Here is a 19,033-nt window from a genome sequence, read left to right as displayed (position 1 = left end):
TATTAGGGTAAGTGAATTACAAAACTTACTCTCACAAATCTCTTTTCTTCTTGCTTAGGAAAGACTATGGAGAGTAATCTTTTGGGATGACGGTCATCCAGAAGGTTAGACGGACATCTTACCCATAGGGCTAACATTTGGTACATGTTACAAAGCCCTTTCCAATACTTTGGCTCATTAGAACTGTTTGATGGAGGCAGTATTATCCTAACTTTATAAAGGAGGAAACTGGGACCCAAATTAAGCCCTTAGGCTGGCAGAGCCAGTGTGCAAACTCAGGTCTGCGTGGTTCAAACAGTCTGGTGTTGGAGGGAGCTAGCGGCGGAGGTTAAGTGCTCGCAGCAGAAAGGGGTTGGGAAAAAAAAGTGTATAAAAAGGGGTTCGGGGGCGGGGGGCGGGGAACGCGGGGCGATAGCCGGATAAGAAGCGGTCTGGCCGCGGGTGGGGGAGGGGGAGGAGAGGACGCCCGGGCGCCACGAGACTATGACGGGGCTACAGGCTCTGCTCGGCCTGCACCGCACTTTCACCTCCCGGCTCCGCTTGCGGTTCGGCACCTGGAACTGGACCTGGCGGAGCTGCTGCTGCGCCGCCTCCGCCGCGGTCCTAGCGCCGCTCGGCTTCGCGCTCCGCCAGCCCCCGGCTATCGGCGGGAACAGCCTTGACCACAGGCATCCGCGCGGGGAGCCCGCCCCGCTCGCCGCCCACCCGTGGCTGCAATGGCACGAGGACGCCAGCTCCTTGAAGAAGCTGCCTGTGCAGGTAGACCTAGTGATCTCCGAAGAGCCGGAGCCCAGCTTCTCCGACATCGCAAGCCTCATGGTGTGATGTATGGCAGTGGGCACCTCTTACATTAGCGTCTACGACCACAAAGGAATTTTCAAAAGAAATAACTCCAGATTGATGGATGAAATTTTAAAACAGCAGCAGGAACTTCTGGACATAGATGGTTCCAAATACTCACCAGAATTTGCAAATCGTGATGATGAAGATTGCCATTCGGCAGTGAAGGTGCTGTCCCCAGAAGATGCAAAAGCAGATATTGTGAGAGCTGCTCAAGACTTTTGCCAGTTAGTAGCCCAGCAGCAAAAGAAATCCACAGATTTGGATGTAGATGTATCAGACCGTTTATTTAGTTCGAATGGTGCCCGTGGTCCTGATTTAGTACTGAAGTTTAGTCCTGAGGACAGCACACTAGGCTTTCTGCCCTGGCACATCAGCCTGACAGAGATTGTCTCTTTGCCTTCCTACCTAAACATCAGTTATGAGGACTTTTTATCTGCCCTTCGTCAATATGCAGCCTGTGAACAGCATCTGGGAAAGTAGTGATCCTTGGTTGTGATAGGGACAGAATAAAGGGACAAATTTAGGTAATTAAATAGTCAATCCCACTAGGGGATTGTAAGTAAAGAAAAAAGTGTGGGAGACCCCCCTAAGTTAATGATCACTCAGAAAAGCAGGTTTGCTTATCCACGAAACCAAGCAGGCTTGCTTAGCAACAAAACCATGCAACAGAAGCACGAGACATGCCCCAAAACAATAAAATAATGGTGGCATGAGACCCACATCCTGCCCAGTGAGCTCAGTAAGTTAGTGACCCCTAGGACATGCTCTCTGCACACATTAAAAACAATAATTTATGGAAAGGTGACATTTCAAAGTGAAAGACCCTCATTATACTAAGACCTAAAATAATTTTTCCATAGTGCCATGACAGCCCTAGGTTGACCACGTAGGGACAAGAAAACTCCCTTGCCCAACTTGGAGGAGGAGCTAATGATGGAAGCATGACATCTACCCAAGAATGAGGCAGAAGGTGGTCTTTTCCTCCTCCCCACTTTTCCTTTGATTATAAAAGTGTAGCCCACTAAGTTCTCCCGGGCAGCATCCTCTCGCTTGCCCACTTGTAAGCCTCATAGCATCCTATTCTAATAAATCACTTCTTATCTATCACTTTGCCTCTCACTGAATTCTTTCTGTGCTGAGACATAAAGGACCAGAGCTCTTCGGAGCCCCCCAAACGGACACCTAACAGTTTCAGCTGTGTAATTTGATTTCAGGCTTTTGGAGAAAAGGACTCAAGTGACTCATGTTGACAAAGCACCTCTGAAAACCTGTACACACCTAGTTCATAATCCTCATAATTTATCAGCAGACACAAAAAAAGTGTCTTACTTGAGACTAAGAGCACGTGTGAGTGAGTATGTGTGGGTGTGTGCATGCATGCATGTATGGAAATAAACTTATAAATGGGGGAAATATTGGAGAAGAAAATATGTGGACTTGCAGTTCTGAGCAAAGAGCAGCAATGTTTTAGGAGCTGAGATTTCAGATTTAAAGGCTTCCACCCCAACTACTTCCCTGTTTTTGTGGGGAGAGGAGGTGATTAAAGCTGTTTTGTTGTTTTGGGGGGAAGGGGAATAACTTTTGTTCAGTCTTTCCTAGTAATCCAACTTTAATTTTTAAGAATAATATATCAGGGATTTCCATGGTGGCCCAGTGGTTAAGAATCTGCCTGCCAGTGTGGGGGACATGGGTTTGATTCCTGGTCCAGGAAGATCCCACATGCCACGGAGCAACTAAGCACGTGAGCCACAACTACTGAGCCTGTGCGCCACAACTACTGAAGCCCGTGTGCCTAGAGCCCGTGCTCCGCAGCAAGAGAAGCTACCACAATGAGAAGCCCGCGCACTGCAACGAAGAGTAGCCCCCACTCGCCACAACTAGAGAAAGCCCGCACGCAACGAAGACCCAACGCAGCCAAAAATAAATAAATCAAATTTTAAAAAAGAATAATATATCGACTTATTAAATGGAAGCATTCTGAGTTTGAGAGATCGCCAGAGGAATGGAGTTCTGTGTTGCTCACATGTTAAAAGTTTGCTCACCTTTGGAGCAGAGGGAATACCTCTTTTCAGACATCCGTCCATTTTCATCTCTTCATGACTGTCAAACAATATGGCTTGAAAGTGTTGCTCTGTTGTCTGTGTTCTGAAGATCGTTTGAAAAAGAACTCTTACAACATCGAAATGCAGAATTTTAAAAAATTTAAAAATTGCATGAAGCAGTCAAAAAAAGGTGAAAAAGTTGTAATCTTAAAAGTAAAGGTGGAAAGTTTCCTGAATAAGGAAAGAAAGTTTTGATTTCCTTTTCTATTTGGTGAGCCTTGTGCTCTGTAGTACCCAAAGGTGGTTTACAAAATATTTCCATTAACTATGCTCATTTAAAATAAGTATTTGAGGGAGGTTACCAAGGCAGTTCTTTTCCTCAAAAGTCACCTGTTCCTCTTTGGAATAGGACATTTAGGGCCAGGTGAATACCCACGATTTTTACTCAGTAAATCCTGATGGTGACTTTGCATAAAAAGATCTTTAAGTAAGATTGAGTTCTGTGTAGGTAATAAAATATTACCAAAGTCTACAAAAGTAATTTAATTTTGCATGTTCACTGATTCTGTTTTTTTTTTTTTTTTGCGGTACGTGGGCCCCTCACTGTTGTGGCCTCTCACGTTGCGGAGCACAAGCTCCGGACGCACAGGCTCAGCGGCCATGGCTCACGGGCCCAGCCGCTCCGCGGCATGTGGGATCTTCCCGGACCAGGGCACAAACCCGTGTCCGCTGCATCGGCAGGCGGACTCTCAACCACTGCGCAACCAGGGAAGCCCGGTTCTGTTGTTTTTTAAATGAATAAATGATTTTTTGATAGTTGTTTAATATTTCTTCCCTCATTACGGCTTGCAGGATCTTAGTTCCCTGACCAGGGATCGAACCCAGGCCCACTGCAGTGAAAGTGCCAAGTCCTAACCACTGGATCACCAGGGAACTCCCCCCGACAGTGTACATTTAGAATGGAGTAGTTTAGGGAATTCTCTGACGGTTAGGAACTAAGATCCCGAAAGCTGGGCGACGCAGCCAAAAAAAAAAAAAAAAAATAGAATGGATTAGTTTAAATATTAGGTATGAAAAATAACCTAGACCCCGCTCACAGCAACTAGAGAAAGCCTGCGCACAGCAACAAAGACCCAATGCAGCCAAAAAAAAAAAAACAAAAAACACTAATCAAAAGATATCTTAAAACAGACGATCTCAACTCTGGCTACACGTGAGAATCACCTGAGGGGCTTTTAAGAAATCCTCAGAGGCTTCCCTGGTGGCGCAGTGGTTGAGAGTCCACCTGCCGATGCAGGGGACAGGGGTTCGTGCCCTGGTCCGGGAAGATCCCACGTGCCGCGGAGCGGCTGGGCCCATGAGCCATGGCCGCTGAGCCTGCGCGTCTGGAGCCTGTGCTCCACAACGGGAGAGGCCACAACAGTGAGAGGCCCGCATACCACAAAAAAAAAAAAAAAGAAAGAAAAAAGAAATCCTCGGGCCATATTCCCTGTGGGAGTGGGTCCCCGGGCACAGCCTCATCCCTAACATTTGCAGGACCTGGAACTAGAGTACCAATGGAGATTCATATACCTGAGTCTAAATACTTAAAATTCAAGCAAACAAACTGTTAAGTCAAATATTTTTCTATTCTCCCATCTTGACAAATACAACTTCATAATAGCTTGGAAGTCCAGGTTCAAATGTACAGTTCTTTGACTCTTTGGAGTTCCAAACTAGAGGTGGCAGTTGGAGGAGAGTCGGCTCTTAGCCTGCAGCCTTTCCCCCTTTCTCCTCTTCCCACCTCTACTGCTCTTCCGCACCTAGAGCCTCATGCACACAGGTGTGGGCGCCCCAGCCTCCGCGTCTAGAAGCTAGTCACGCTTCCTACAAAGAGAGCCCTGGACTTCCCTGGTGGGCGCAGTGTTTAAGAACCAGCCTGCCAACGTGCCACAACTACTGAAGCCCGCGTGCCTAGAGCCCGTACTCCACAACAAGAGAAGCCACCGCAATGAGAAGCCCGTGCACAGCAACGAAGAGTAGCCCCCGCTCGCCGCAACTAGAGAAGCCTGTGCACAGCAACAAAGACCCAACGCAGCCAAAAAATAAATTTAAAAAATTTTAAAAAGGAAAGGAAAGGAAGAACCCTCTGGAGAAATCATCCGTGACATTTTTTTTTTTTTTTTTTTAATAATCATTTATATTTCTTTGGCACTTTATTTATTTATTTATTTATTTTGCGGTACGCGGGCCTCTCACTGCTGTGGCCTCTTCCGTTGCGGAGCACAGGCTCAGCTGCCATGGCTCATGGGCCTAGCCACTCCGCGGCATGTGGGATCTTCCTGGACTGGGGCACGAACCCGTGTCCCCTGCATCGGCAGGCGGACTCTCAACCACTGCGCCACCAGGGAAGCCCCGTGACATTCTTTAAAAAAAGAAAAAAAGAGCCCTTGGCCGCTCCTCTGGCTTAGGGGCCCACACACCAGCAAGACAGTCAATTTTCAGAAGAATGGACTCAGGAAGAGTCCCGGGAAGGCCTGGGAAGTTGACTCAGAGTATAGGGGCCAGAAATTCCAGAGTCCCCCTGGAACAAGGTGGAGAGGTTGGGCCACGGGCTTTGGGTGGGCTCATCCCTTGGGCTCTGGGGACTTGCCACTAAGCAGGGTCTTCTAAAGCAGAGCCCAGGGCAGGGGTTCCTCCTACATTGGTCTTAGGGCAGAACTATCTGAGCACCTGTCCTCTTTTTTTTTTTTTCTTTTTTTTGCAGTGCGCGGGCCTCTCACCACCACGGCCTCTCCCGTTGCAGAGCACAGGCTCCGGACGCGCAGGCTCAGCGGCCATGGCCCACGGGCACAGCCACTCCGCGGCACGTGGGATCCTCCCGGACCGGGGCACGAACCCGCGTCCCCTGCATCGGCAGACAGACTCCCAACCACTGCACCACCAGGGAAGCCCCCCTGTCCTCTTTTTATTGTTAACTTTTTTTTTTCTTTTTTTTTTTTTTATTGTGTTTTCAATGGAGAAATACATCATCTGTTTAATAGCTGGAGTGAATTCTTTTTTTTTTTTTTGCCGTACACAGGCATCTCACTGTTGTGGCCTCTCCCGCTGCGGAGCACAGGCTCCGGACGCGCAGGCTCAGCGGCCGTGGCTCACGGGCCCAGCCGCGGACCGGGGCACGAACCTGTGTCCCCTGCATCGGCAGGCGGACTCTCAACCACTGCGCCACCAGGGAAGTCCCTTTTTTTTTTTTTTTTATTGTTAACTTTTGATGGATGTTCATACATACAGATAGGAAAGTACACAAGTTGTAGGTATACAGCTTGATGAATTTTTACAAATACATTGATCAAGGATGTATGCATTTATCATAAAAATTATGTTTTATTTTATATTTAAAAAACTTTCCTTAGGTAAGAAGTGGATTTATTTAGAGACATACACATTCCATACACAGAATTCAGTCCATCTCAAAAGGTGAGAACAGCCTTGGGAAAAACACACTCCACAGACAGAGTTTGGGCCATCTCAGAAGGTGAGAGGCCAAAAATTATTTTTTAAAAGGGAGTAACAATAAAAAGAAAAGAATATTGAACACAAATTTTATTTATTTAATTATTGGCCACGCTGCAGCTTGTGGGAATTAGTTTCCTGATCAGGGATCAGACCCAGGGCCCCAGCAGCGGAAACGCACAGTCCTAAACACTGGACTACCAGAGAATTCCCCGCGTACAAAATTTAGAATAGTGGTTTCCTCTGGTGGGGACTCAGGGGATGGGACAGAGAAGGACACATTACCAGTAATGTTCTACTTCCTAAACTGAGCAGCAAGTTCACAGTTCATTATGCTTCTTGATATATGTTTTCTTTTGTACATCCTAAAATCAACTCAAAGTCCTGCAGTCTGGGGGCATTCCTGTAATTGATCATCTTGACTCATCTGAAAACAAAACAAGTCTCTATGAAGAAAGGAAAAAGGAAAGCATATTAAACATTGTAAGACAATTCAAGGTAAGGTTATTTTTTATCTTTTTTTTTACTGATAACAAATATGCATGACATAATACATAAAATTTAAGCACTATATAAACCCAAAGCAAGAGAAGTAAAATCTCCCTAAGATGCTCTCTTCTGCAGAGTCAAGACCATCAGCAACATGGTGTGTATTCCTCAACCTTTTCTATAAGTAGTAACATTACTGATTTATGCAAAAATGGGATCATTTTAGAGAAACGCTTCTGAACCTTGCTTTTTCACTTAGCAATAGTCTCTCGAACAGCCTTTTCCCTCAGAATGTCCTTCAGAGAGAAGGGCAGATGGATTTCCCCACAAATCCCCACCACACTCATCTCCCTAAATCCAGCTCAAATATCACCTCCCTGAATTCATAGGGGGTCAGGGGCCAGGGACACCATTGATCTACTAATCTGCCCTGGGAAATATCATGCCCTAGGGAATTTAGTCTCTCTTATCACTAAATCCAACTGTGCGTGTGGGGGGGGGGTAGCCTCATTTACGTGAACATAAATGAGTTCTTATAAATGAGGATATCATATATCCATTCATTTAACCAAAATTTACGGAGTGCCTACCATGTGCCAGTCAGGGGTGAAGTGGACAGAGATCTCTGTCTTGTGGCACTCTTATTCTAAAGGGGGCATTCAGCAAATCAGGAAACAAATGAAACTTTTTTTTTCTTTTTTGGCCATCTTAACCACTGGACCACCAGGAAAGTCCCTCATGTTTTTTGTTTGTTTGTTTGTTTGTTTTGCCAATAAGACTACATCTGATGGAGTTAAGTGTGGAGATGAAAACCAGGTGTGTGATGTGACAGAAAACGGCCATTCAGGGGGAGGCACCAAACATTCTCTACTGTGGCTGATATTCCCAGGCAGGAGTGAAAGAAGATATCCATCAGACAACTATGAACTTCTGTCCCATTACCTGGCCACACAGCCTGTGGCCTCTTGTGCGTGAATATTTTTATAATTCCCATAATCTTGTGACTAGCATAATTGCATTGTGATATATGTGTGTTTTAAAAGAGTTTGCTTAGGACTTCCCTGGTGGCACAGTGGTTAAAAATCCACCTACCAATGCAGGAGACACGGTTTGATCCCTGGTCCAGGAGGATCCCACATGCCGCAGAGCAATTAAGCCCATGTGTCACAACTACTGAAGCCCGAGCACTCTAGGGCCTGCATGCCGCACCTACTGAGCCTGTGCTCTAGAGCTCGCGAGACACACCTACTGAGCCCGTGTGCCACAACTACTGAAGCCCGCGCACCTAGAGCCTGTGCTCCGCAACAAGAGAAGCCACCACAATGAGAAGCCCATGCACCACAACGAAGAGTAGCCCCTGCTCACCACAACTAGAGAAAGCCTGCATGCAGCAATGAAGACCCAAGGCAGCCAAAAATAAAATAAAACTTTTTTTTAAAGTTTGTCTAATGTAAACATTTAGAACGTACTATAATTTTTGTAAACCTATTTTAGCATCCCTTCATTGGGTAATGAACTGGGAACCACCCAGACTGGAAGCATTCTAGGGCCCTCTTGGTCTCTACAGAACCTAAATTGCAGGTACTTATCTCCGTTGAACTTGTACATTGTCAGGTCCTTGAAGGTAAGAAGTATTCCTAACATTCTATCCACGGCTGAGTTAATATTTGTCTGGGAGATCATTATCAAAGAGAGGTTGGGAATTTGCTGGTGGTCCAGTGGATAGGATTCCACGCTTCCACTGCAGGGGGCCCGGGTCAGTGATAAATGGAATATTTAAACAAAGGACTCACAGTCGTCAATGATTGCAGCCCTCCAATGTGAGCTGGTGAGCCCTGAGGAAGCTCAGGGCTGAAAAGAATACATGCGGAACTTCCCTGGTGGTGCAGTGTTTAACAATCTGCCTGCTAGTGCAGGGGACACGGTTCAATCTCTGGTCCGGGAAGATCCCACATGCTGTGGAGCAACTAAGCCTGTGCGCCACAACACCTAAGCCTGAGCTCTAGAGCCACAACTGCTGAGCCCATGCACCACAACTACTGAAGCCCGCGCACCTGAAGCCTGTACTCTGCAACAAGAGAAGCCACGGCAATGGGAAGCCACCTGTGCAACGCAACAAAGAGTAGCCCCCGCTCGCCCCAACTAGAGAAACCCTGCAAACAGCAACAAGACCCAACACAGCTAAACACAAACAAACAGACAAACAAATAAATAAAATTAAAAGAAAAACCCTTCCCCCAAAAGCCATCGGGGAGCTTGGGTCTTTAAAAAAATAAAAAGTTAAATTAAAAAAGGAGAATGCCTGCCATCTAGCAGCCATCAGACTGCAGCCCTGTGGAAACTCAGGATGTGAAAACATGGGATACTGGCCCCAAATAGCTGAGGTGCATATCAAGGGAATGATGTCAGTGAGCCCAGACTCTTGCATGTCCCCATACATAGAAAACCGCTAAATTCCTTAACTTGAGATATCTGGTTTTCTTTAATTAACAATAATCTTTTGATATTCAGACTACCTGCTTTTTGTTATAAAACTTCTATATAACCTGGCTCTCCCCGTCACCTCCTTGTAGCAGTTTCTCAGAGCTATCTGAAATGCTGTCTCCTGGGCTACAGTCCTCATTTTACCTCAAATAAAACAACTTGCAACTCTCACATTGTGCTTTTTGTCAACAGTTACGGCGATCACGAAGGGATCCGGAGTGGACTTCTCTCCTTCACCTGAACTCTACGAGGAACTGGAGCCTTGGTACCAGCAGAGGCCCCTGGCACTCGTCTGCCTCCTTGGAGAGTCCAGATGAATTTGGGTAAGTCTTTCCTGGTTCTCGGATCTCCTGTGTTGGTTGATGATCCTGAGTTTTATTTGGTGGTGTATAGGAGGTAACTGCTTCTGAGCAGTTGAAAGAGACTGTGTGGGGGGAGGGGGCGGGGCTTGGTTGAAAGATACCAGGGTTTGCTCAGTTGTAGGAGACTGAGTGGTCTTGGCTGAGTGGTTAGGTAAGAGGTTGATCTGACGCTTTTCCTCAGTTCAGCCGCCTTAATAGAATTTGTCGGGATAAAAGTGAAGATATGACATGAGAGTGTTACTCCAAAGAAAAGGGACAAGACTCCTCCCGGCCAGTTATGGCTTTCTCAGGAGACTGATACATTTACAGGAGTGATGGAGGCAAAGGCCTCATACCGTGCAGCGGTCCCATAGGGAAACCCACTCGTTAATCAAAACACTTACTTATCCAGGGGTCACAGATAAAAATTGGCCATTCAGCGATCCGAGCACCCACGGTAGTCTTAGGCCACTGAAGGGAAAAACTGAGACACATAAGGGGGCTGAAACGACTCTAGGGTTACGCCCAGAGGAGTTAAGCTCACAAGCAGCACACTGGCCACCACACAATTTCACTAGTAAATTTTATCCCTGACAAATTCAACTTAAAAAGGGAACTAGAATCTCTCAAACACAAAAACGAGGATGTCAGAAAAGCAACCTCCAACTAACACCCCAGCCGGATTCATGTACAACACTGTATGGAGCTCATACTTGCAGGTACCTAGTTAATTGCAGAAATTATGCTACGGGAGATCTCAACCTAAAATAGCCAAATTGGGGTTCTTCTGATAGTCCCAAATTGCTATAGTTGCACACACTGTAAAAAAAAAGCTGGCCGTAAGATTAAACAGACTGAATGAATGCTTCCATTGATTGGTACCTAGAAGCTTCTAAAAGAGAAAATGGTAGAGTAACTTTTTGAGACTATAACAGGACTAAAAAAGGCTGCTAGCACCCTGTCTCTGACTCTGTCTGTCCCTCTGCCCCTCCCACATGTCCTCTTCTATCAGAATTGCCTGACCCAGACGCCATTTTTTTTCTCTTCCAACTCTTCTGTCTCCTGCTGTTCCCTCTTCCCCAGCAAAGGAGGATAAAAAATCAGAAGTGATTATAGCTCCCTTTAAGGAGAAGCCTATTGCAGGGAGAAGTGAACCATCCTCTGTGCTTACGAATACATCCTGGACCCAAGCAGAACTTAGAGCCTTGGCTAAGGAATTTCCAGATCCAAGTCAGAATCCATTGGGATTTGCTAAGGAATTTGAGTTAACCATCTGGACCTACATGCCTGGGTTTTCAGATCTATAACAATTAGTATTTATTTAACTGGAAATTAAAGGAAATCTCACCCTAAAAATGAGGAGGCTCTTTTATTGCGTACACAGTTAAATTAAGGTTAAAAGGCTGGCTTGGGCTTCCCTGGTGGCTCAGTGGTTAAGAATCCACCTGCCAATGCAGGGGACATGGATTCGAGCCCTGGTCCGGGAAGATCCCACATGCCGCGGAGCAACTAAGCCCGTGCGCCACAACTACTGAGCCTGCGCTCTAGAGCCCGCGAGCCACAACTACTGAGCCCACGTGCCACAACTTTTGAAGTCTGTGCACCTAGAGCCCGTGCTCTGCAACAAGAGAAGCCACCGAAATGAGAAGCCCACACACCACAACGAAGAGTAGCCCCCGCTCGCCACAACCAGAGAAAGCCTGCGTGCAGCAACGAAGACCCAATGCAGCCAAAAATAAATAAATAAACTTATTTTTTAAAAAAGCTTGCTTGATAAAAATATTTTTTCAGAATTCGGACTTTAAACAAAGGCCTTTTGGGGGAAACTTGCATTTCTCTTTCTGTGTCTTTGAGATGTAAATGTCCTACCTGATCTTCCTAAGACGTTCCATGTACGTCTATGTGTGTATGTACGTGTTTTGAAAACTTGACCTCTGCCATACTATTTTTGAGAGTAGACTCTCCAGATCTTACTTAGGTTACATCCTCCCCTGCTCTCTTATGGGAAAGCCTTTGCATCTTAATGGCTTGAATCACTATAAATATATATACTTTATTAATGGCCAAATGAGGGATCCTTTTAAAGTTGGAGAAACTAACAAATTGGTGAATCTAGCACTCTCATTATAAAGAGTTGTTTTATTGGTACCTATAAAAAAAAATCAAATTAAAGGTGGAAGAAAGAAATATATCAGATTATTAACCTAAGAACTTCTTTAACTTAAAACAAGTAAGAAAAACTGGTTTGGGAAGCTTCATTTGTGGTCTTTACTTTCCCTCAGTGGGTCTCACAGATGCTAATAAAAGCATTAGAATAATTAATGTTAACATGAAAAATCCTGTAAGGAGAGTCTAGATACTATTTCCAATAAGGTAGAAATTTTAAAGGAATTATGTCAAATGAATAAAGAAGTCTTTAGATGGTTATTTAAAATTGGATAAAAAAAATGGACATTTATGTGATTAAAACACAAAGTTTCGATATTACTACACTACCTAAGGTTAAATGGGCCAAAAGGGACCCCCTACTGGTCCCCAGCATTAAAAGCCAAACAAGTCTGTTCTATTTACCCCAATTTTAAAAGATATTTAAGGGGCTAGAAGAATTTGTTATGAAACTTCTAGACAACCTGGCTCCCGCCTCACTTCCCGACCAAGCAGTTTCTCAGAGCTATCTGAAACGAGGTCTCCTGGGCTACCGTCCTCATTTTGCCCCAAATAAAACGTAACTCGCAACTTTCACATTCTACATTTTTTTTTTAGGTCAACATCAGGGAACTAGATCCCGCATGTCACAACTAAGACCCAGCAGAGCCAGACAAATAAATAAATATTAAAAAAAAAAAGAGAGGTTCACTACCATGAATAATGAGGCAAGTAAATCTCCCAACAGAGCCAGACGTTGGACTTGAGTTTTATTTCCCCAGATTGCTCCGAGAACATAGCCCAGCTCTCTCTCATCCAAGGGTTTTGTTTATGCTGTCCTGAGTGTGTGGTCATTATGGGTTGGTAGCCCATGAAGGCTGAGCCAGAGAGAGAAAACCTAGCTTCCAGAGACAAGCCGGGATGTTGGGAGGTAATGGACTGATTTGAGGGACAAGCCCCTGGCATCAGCAGGGCTTTTTTTGTGTGTGTGTGGTACGCGGGCCTCTCACTGTTGTGGCCTCTCCCGTTGCGGAGCACAGGCTCCAGACGCGCAGGCTCAGTGGCCACGGCCCACGCGCCCAGCCGCTCCACGGCATGCGGGTTCTTCCCGGACCGGGGCACGAACCCGTGTCCCCGGCATCGGTAGGCGGACCCTCAACCACTGCGCCACCAGGGAAGCCCTCAGCAGGGCTTTTGACCTTTGTCCCTAAGGAGGCAGCAGCAGAGGGTTGGGCATTTGGTCTCTAAAGCAGATCACCTATTCCCCACTTGTGGTCACAGTTGCTAGATACTATTTCTACTGCTCACATGACACGTGGGAGAAGAAAGAACAACATAAGCTTGGCAGGTGCAGTGGCCCCTGCACTGTGGCCTGGCAGGGAGCCTCTCTGGCTGGCTGCTCTCTGGGTTATAAGCCAACCAGCCTATACATCACCCTCTTGTTAATTTTTGTTTCAACTGTGCAAGTCCATGTTGGTCCATAGGGGTTGCTATGACAAAATACCATAGACTGGGTGGCTTATAAACAACAGAAATTTATTTTGTCACAGTTTTGGAGACTGAGAAGTTCAAGGTCAAGGCACCGGCAAATTTGGTATCTGGTGAGTTCCTGCTTCCTCCTTCATAGATGGCCATCTTTTTGCTGTATCCTGACATGGTGGAAGGGGTGAGGGATATCTCTGGGGTCTCTTTTATAAGGACGCTAATCTCATTCATGAGGGCTCCTAAAGGCCCCACCTCCTAATATCATCACCTCGGGGATTAGGATTTCAACACATGAATTTTGAGGGAACACAAACATTCAGTCCATTACAATATTCATTGTAAAAAATTAAAACAATATATATCTTAAAGTGGGTAAATGATAATTTCCATTTTTTTTTGCCAGTATAAATAGTGCTGGAATAAACATCCTCATACATCCATGCTTGCATACATAGAAAGAAGTCTGGATGATTATTCTTTTAAAAACATTTATTTTTATTATTACTAAAGAAATTCATGTTTGTAGTAAAAAAAAGCCAGAATGAAACAATGGAAAATGAGGATCACCCACACCTAATCCCCAGTCCCAATCCCCAAGATAATTAATATATGGTCTTAGAGATTTTTCTCTGCCTGCATTCAAACATTAAAAAAAAAAAATCTTGTGCATAAAATTCTGCAACGGCTCCTTTACTTGCTATTGCGAAATGCTTAGGTTCACTCATTCCACATTAATTGAACCCCTGCTCAGAAGTTAGGGACCCAACAATGTTCTTATTTTCAAATAATTTACATTCTAGTGGATGAGACAGACATAGACAAGAAATAAACAAGAAGTAGTCATGAAAGCCAAGAAGGAGATGACAAGTGATACAAGCTAACGGGAAGGCAGTTTCTGTAGTTTTAAGTCATCTTTTAGCAATTCCACCGTGTGCAGTGGAATTTCTAGTTCTCCTCTGTTATAAAGGCTGCTGCAGGGAACATCTTTGTCACATAGATTTGCATGTCTGTGGGAGCAGCTCCTAGGGCTTAGGTGTCTTTAACCCCTTTTCTATCTAGGGCCAGCAAGTGTTTCCAAATCCAAGGCTGAATGGCGGCTCTAGAGATGCAGGAGAGAGAGGGAAGTGGGAACCGAGCAGTGCCAGGGCGCGGGCACTACGTTTGGAGTCAGACCAAAGAACAAGCCATAACTCTGCCATTTGCCCGCCCTCTCAGAACGCGCCCCCACCCCCCATTTGCAAGATGGGGACAAACTTCTTGCAAGGACGAAATGACATTGTTTCCCTTCACGCTCTTCCTGGGACAGACATAAGCATTTCGTTCTTTCATTCACCTACTCATCCAACAACTCCAAGAGATCCATTAAAATACATCCAATAGGGACTTCCCTGGTGGTCTAGTGGTTAAGATTCCGCGCTTCCACTGCAGGGGGCGCGGGTTCGATTGGAGCTAAGATGCCGCGGGGCGCGGTCAAAAAGTAAAACTGAAAAAAAAAATGAAGTGGAGGAGATCGATTTTAAAAAAATACATCCAATATGGACAGATGTCCTAATGGATAATGAGAAAATTGCAAAGGGAGAGAGCCTTGCTACTTATTTCGGCCGCGCTGACGGCCGGGAAAGTCCCTAGACCCTTGCTATTTAAATTGTGGTCTGGGTACCAGCTGCATTGACGTCACCTGGGAGCTCATTAGAATTGCAGAATCTCTGACCTATCAATTCAGTATTTGCATATTAAGATCCCCAGGATTTCCTATGCACATTTTAGTTTGCAAAGCACTGGTTCAGAGTGGAAGATAAATAGCAGGTAGAGTTAAATATGTCTTCATCTCAATGAGGAACTGTAGAGGGAGTGACCTAAAACATTCCTCTGGGTTGAATTTGGCCTTGTTGCCTGGACCACCAGTATCATGTTGTTTATTCTTTCAGCAAGAGAACTCAAAAGACCAGATCATTTCCTTCATCTGTTTCTCTAACCAGGTGTGGAAACCCAGCCCGCCTCAAGACCTTGAGCTGTCAGGGTTGGGTGGGCCCTGAGAAGTCTTCATTCCAGCTCAATCCTCTGTTGCTGCCCTGTCCACCCTGCCCCACCCCCATTTCACAGGCCAGGCCCCGAGAAGGGCTGTGATTTGCTCAAAGTCACACACCAACCAGGTGGTGGCCTCGGTCTTGGCCGTCCTCACTTCTTCCCTATCACAGATTTTGGTGCACTGTTTTTTTCTATGGCTTCAGATCATCTTTTTTGAAAAACGATTTTTTTTTTTGGCTGCGCCGTGTGGCATGCAGGATCTTAGTTCCCTGACCGGGGATCAAACCAGTGGCCCCTGCAGTGGAAGCACAGAGTATTAACCACTGGACTGCCAGAGAAGTCCCCAAAAAATGACTTTTTTTTAAATTGGTTTTTTGTAAAAGAATTATGTGCTCATTTTAAAGAATTCAAACAATGTAAGAACTGTCCCAACAATTCCATTCTTAGGTAGATACCCAAGAGAAATGAAAACATATAGTCACATAAAAACCTGTACATGAATGTTTATAGCAGCATTATTTTATTTATTTATTTATTTTTTTACGCGGGCCTCTCACTGTTGTGGCCTCTCCCGTTGCGGAGCACAGGCTCTGGACGCGCAGGCTCAGCGGCCATGGCTCACGGACCCAGCCGCTCCGCGGCATGTGTAATCTTCCCGGACCGGGGCACGAACCCGTGTCCCCTGCATCGGCAGGCGGACTGTCAACCACTGCGCCACCAGGGAAGCCCTATAGCAGCATTATTCATAACAGCCAAAAAAAGGAAACAACCCAAGTGCCCACGAGCTGATGAATGGATAAACAAAATGTGGTATATTCACACAATGGAATATTATTTGACAATAAAAAGGAATGAAGTACTGACACAAGCTACAACATGGATGAACCTTGAAAACGTGCTAAGTGAAAGAAGCCAGATGCAAAACACGATGTAGTGTATGATTCCACTGACAGAAATGTCCAAACTATGGGACTTCCCTGGTGGTCCAGTAGTTAAGAATCCACCTTCCAATGCAGGGGACATGGGTTCGATCCCTGGTTGGGGAACTAAGATCTGCGTGTGCCTCAACTAAGACCCAATGAAGCCAAATAAATAAACAGATATCAAAAAAAGAAAGAAATGTCCAAAATAGGCAAACCCATGGGAAGTAGATTAGTGATTGCCAGGGGCTGAGGGGATGGGGAAAGGGGGTATGGGGTTTCTTTTGGGGGTGATCAAATGTTCTGACATTAGATAGTGGCAATGGCCATACAATTCTGTGAATATACCAAAAACTACTGTTAAAAAAATCCCCCAACTTCAAAAGGCTGAATTTTGTGGTATGTAAATTATAGCTCAATAAAGCTGTTATTAAAAAACCACAGTAGAAAGAGGAAAGTCACCCCACCCCAGACTCCCCCAAGTAGCCACTTAAGCACTCCATAAATATTCATGGAGTGCCTGTTCCCTGCAGCCTGTGGGATGAGGACACAAAGGGAAGCAAACAACTCACATCCTGCGAGCAAAGGCTGCCCCGACGTTCAGAGCCCCAGAGCCAGGGCCTGCACCACCTCGATGATTTCCACTGACTGACCTCTGCCCCTCACCTCCTCCCTTCCCTCTGGTACCCCAACCCCAGCGGTCACGGAGCCCACCCCCTGCTCACTGTCCCTCAGCCCCTCCTTCCTCCCTGCCCTTCCTACCCAGTCACTTGACGCTTCCACCACCTTCCCTGCTCCTGACCCCAACCCTAGTCAAACCCAACTCCCCGCCCACTCTGCGCCTCCCCTGGGCAGCTGGATGCGCCTGGAGCAAAACACGCCACCTTGCCAGACGCCTCACTTTATTTTTTATTTTTTTGGCGGTGCCCGGCGGCTTGCGGGATCTTAGTTCCCCCACCAGGGATTGAACCTGGGCCATCGTCAGTGAAAGCACGGAGTCCTAACCACCGGACCACCAGGGAATTCTCCCAGCCGCCCCCACTTAAAAAAAATCCGTGACCTGAGTCCCGAGTGGGTCCCCGGGGCTACCCGGATGTCACGATCCTTCACTCCCCATGACCGTGGCCCACCTTCTCTTCTCCCTGTAAAATGGGGACACTAGTATTTCTGCCTCCTGGGGCTGTTGGCTGCGTTAGCACCTGACACATAGTAGGTCCTCAATCGGTGACAGCCACGGGGGATCATTATCTCTGGTTCTTGTCCAGGGGCTTCCTGGTGACCTGGTCTCCGAAGAGCCCTACCCTGCAGTCGGTATTTTGTTCCGCTGGCTGGGCAGCCACGGGTTCTTTGCCGGAGCGGCTCCTTCTCCGGAGAAAAAGGAGGGGGCGTGGCCCACGGCAGAGGAAGCGTGGCTGAGCTCAGGGTGGGAGCGGGGAGGATGCACCTTTCTGCAGCCAATGTCCACGTGACGGGCTGAGCCTGAGTCAGACCAGGGGCCAAAAGGGAAACTTACCAGGGCCTCAGAAAGGGAGTGTGAAGGAGTTGGGGTTGCAGATGGCCCGGCACCCCAGTCTGGACCTGCCCGGAGGGGGGCCGCCCCCAGGAATTCAGGCTGTGCCTCCTTCTAGGGAACTGAGACCAAAGCCCAAAGGAAGGAGGAAGTGCGAGCCTTGCTCCCCAGTGACTCACTTCATCCTTTGGGGCAAGTCAACTCTGCCCTCCTTCCCCCAGGGGATCCTCTGCCCTGGGTCAGGCTATTCAAAACACCGACTCAATTCGCCCGCCCACACCCTTAGTTCTTCTACCTCGAGTTGTTTGCAGATACCTGCCTGGGTCCACAAGTAAGTCTTGGAAGATAATAGAGACAGTGGGAGGGGCGGGAAAAACCCTGTTGTGGAAATCAGGACACCTGGGCATGGTGCTACCCTGCTGTGTGAGCCTGGCAGGTCTCACACCCTCTCTGGGCTCCAGTCTCCACTTCTGTGAGAATGCGCAGCTGGATTTCACGTCCTCTGGTTCCCTGGCTCTGGATTTCTACCAGGGCTTGGGATTCTTCCATCCGGCCATTGCCCTCAGGGATAAAGTCCCATCCTCTCCACACAACCCAAGGGCCCTTGCTGATTTGGTCCTGACCTTGGCTGGACCTCATTCCCGCCCCTTGCCACGCTCCTAGCAACATGCAGCTGCCCAGCTCAGAGAGCAAGCACCTGGGATGCTCTGGAATAGCAGCTCGCTGACCCCCACTCATCCTACAGTGGACATCACGCTTTCTCCAGCTTTCCTCTCCTGACCTGCCAGTTATGTGTGTCCCCCAGCAGAGGCTGTTCTGTTTTCTCTCTCCCTCATTAAACTGAGTTCTGTGCCAAGGGCAATGACGGCAAACAGAAGGGGTCAAGGAATATTTGAATGAATGAATGAAAAAATGAATGAAGTGGAAGCTCCAGGCAAGCTGCTTGTGGCCATCCCAGAGCTGTGCCCTGCCCAGGAGGTGGGGGTGGGGTGCTGATGGAGGGGTGTAGATTTTCAAGGGAGGTTCCAGCTGGGCTCAGCCAGGCCACAGTCCCAAGCTGACTGGCCCATGACTCAGAGGCCCCAAACAGAGCTTTCATAACCCTCCCTGGCCTTTATGGATCTGCCTTCAGGCTAATACCTCTCAGGTTTCTCTCTTGCTCCAGCCAGTCTCAACTTGAACTTTGCAAGAGCCCTGCTGGCTTTAAAGGAACAGCTCAAGATTCTTGGGCTGGATTATATTTTCTTTCCCAAG

The 19,033-nt window shown here is 46.8% G+C and overlaps 1 pseudogene; it reads left to right on the top strand.

Moving 5' to 3' along the window:
- Nucleotides 1-483: 483 nt before the first annotated feature.
- On the top strand, nt 484-1,323 carry LOC136119334 (dehydrodolichyl diphosphate synthase complex subunit NUS1 pseudogene; annotated as a pseudogene).
- The last annotated feature ends 17,710 nt before the right edge of the window (nt 1,324-19,033 follow it).

This window comes from Phocoena phocoena, chromosome 1 (assembly GCF_963924675.1).
Source record: "Phocoena phocoena chromosome 1, mPhoPho1.1, whole genome shotgun sequence".
Classification (NCBI taxonomy): domain Eukaryota; kingdom Metazoa; phylum Chordata; class Mammalia; order Artiodactyla; family Phocoenidae; genus Phocoena; species Phocoena phocoena.
The sequence above is the reverse complement of the archived record's forward strand: the minus strand, read 5'-3'. Positions and strand labels throughout refer to the sequence as shown.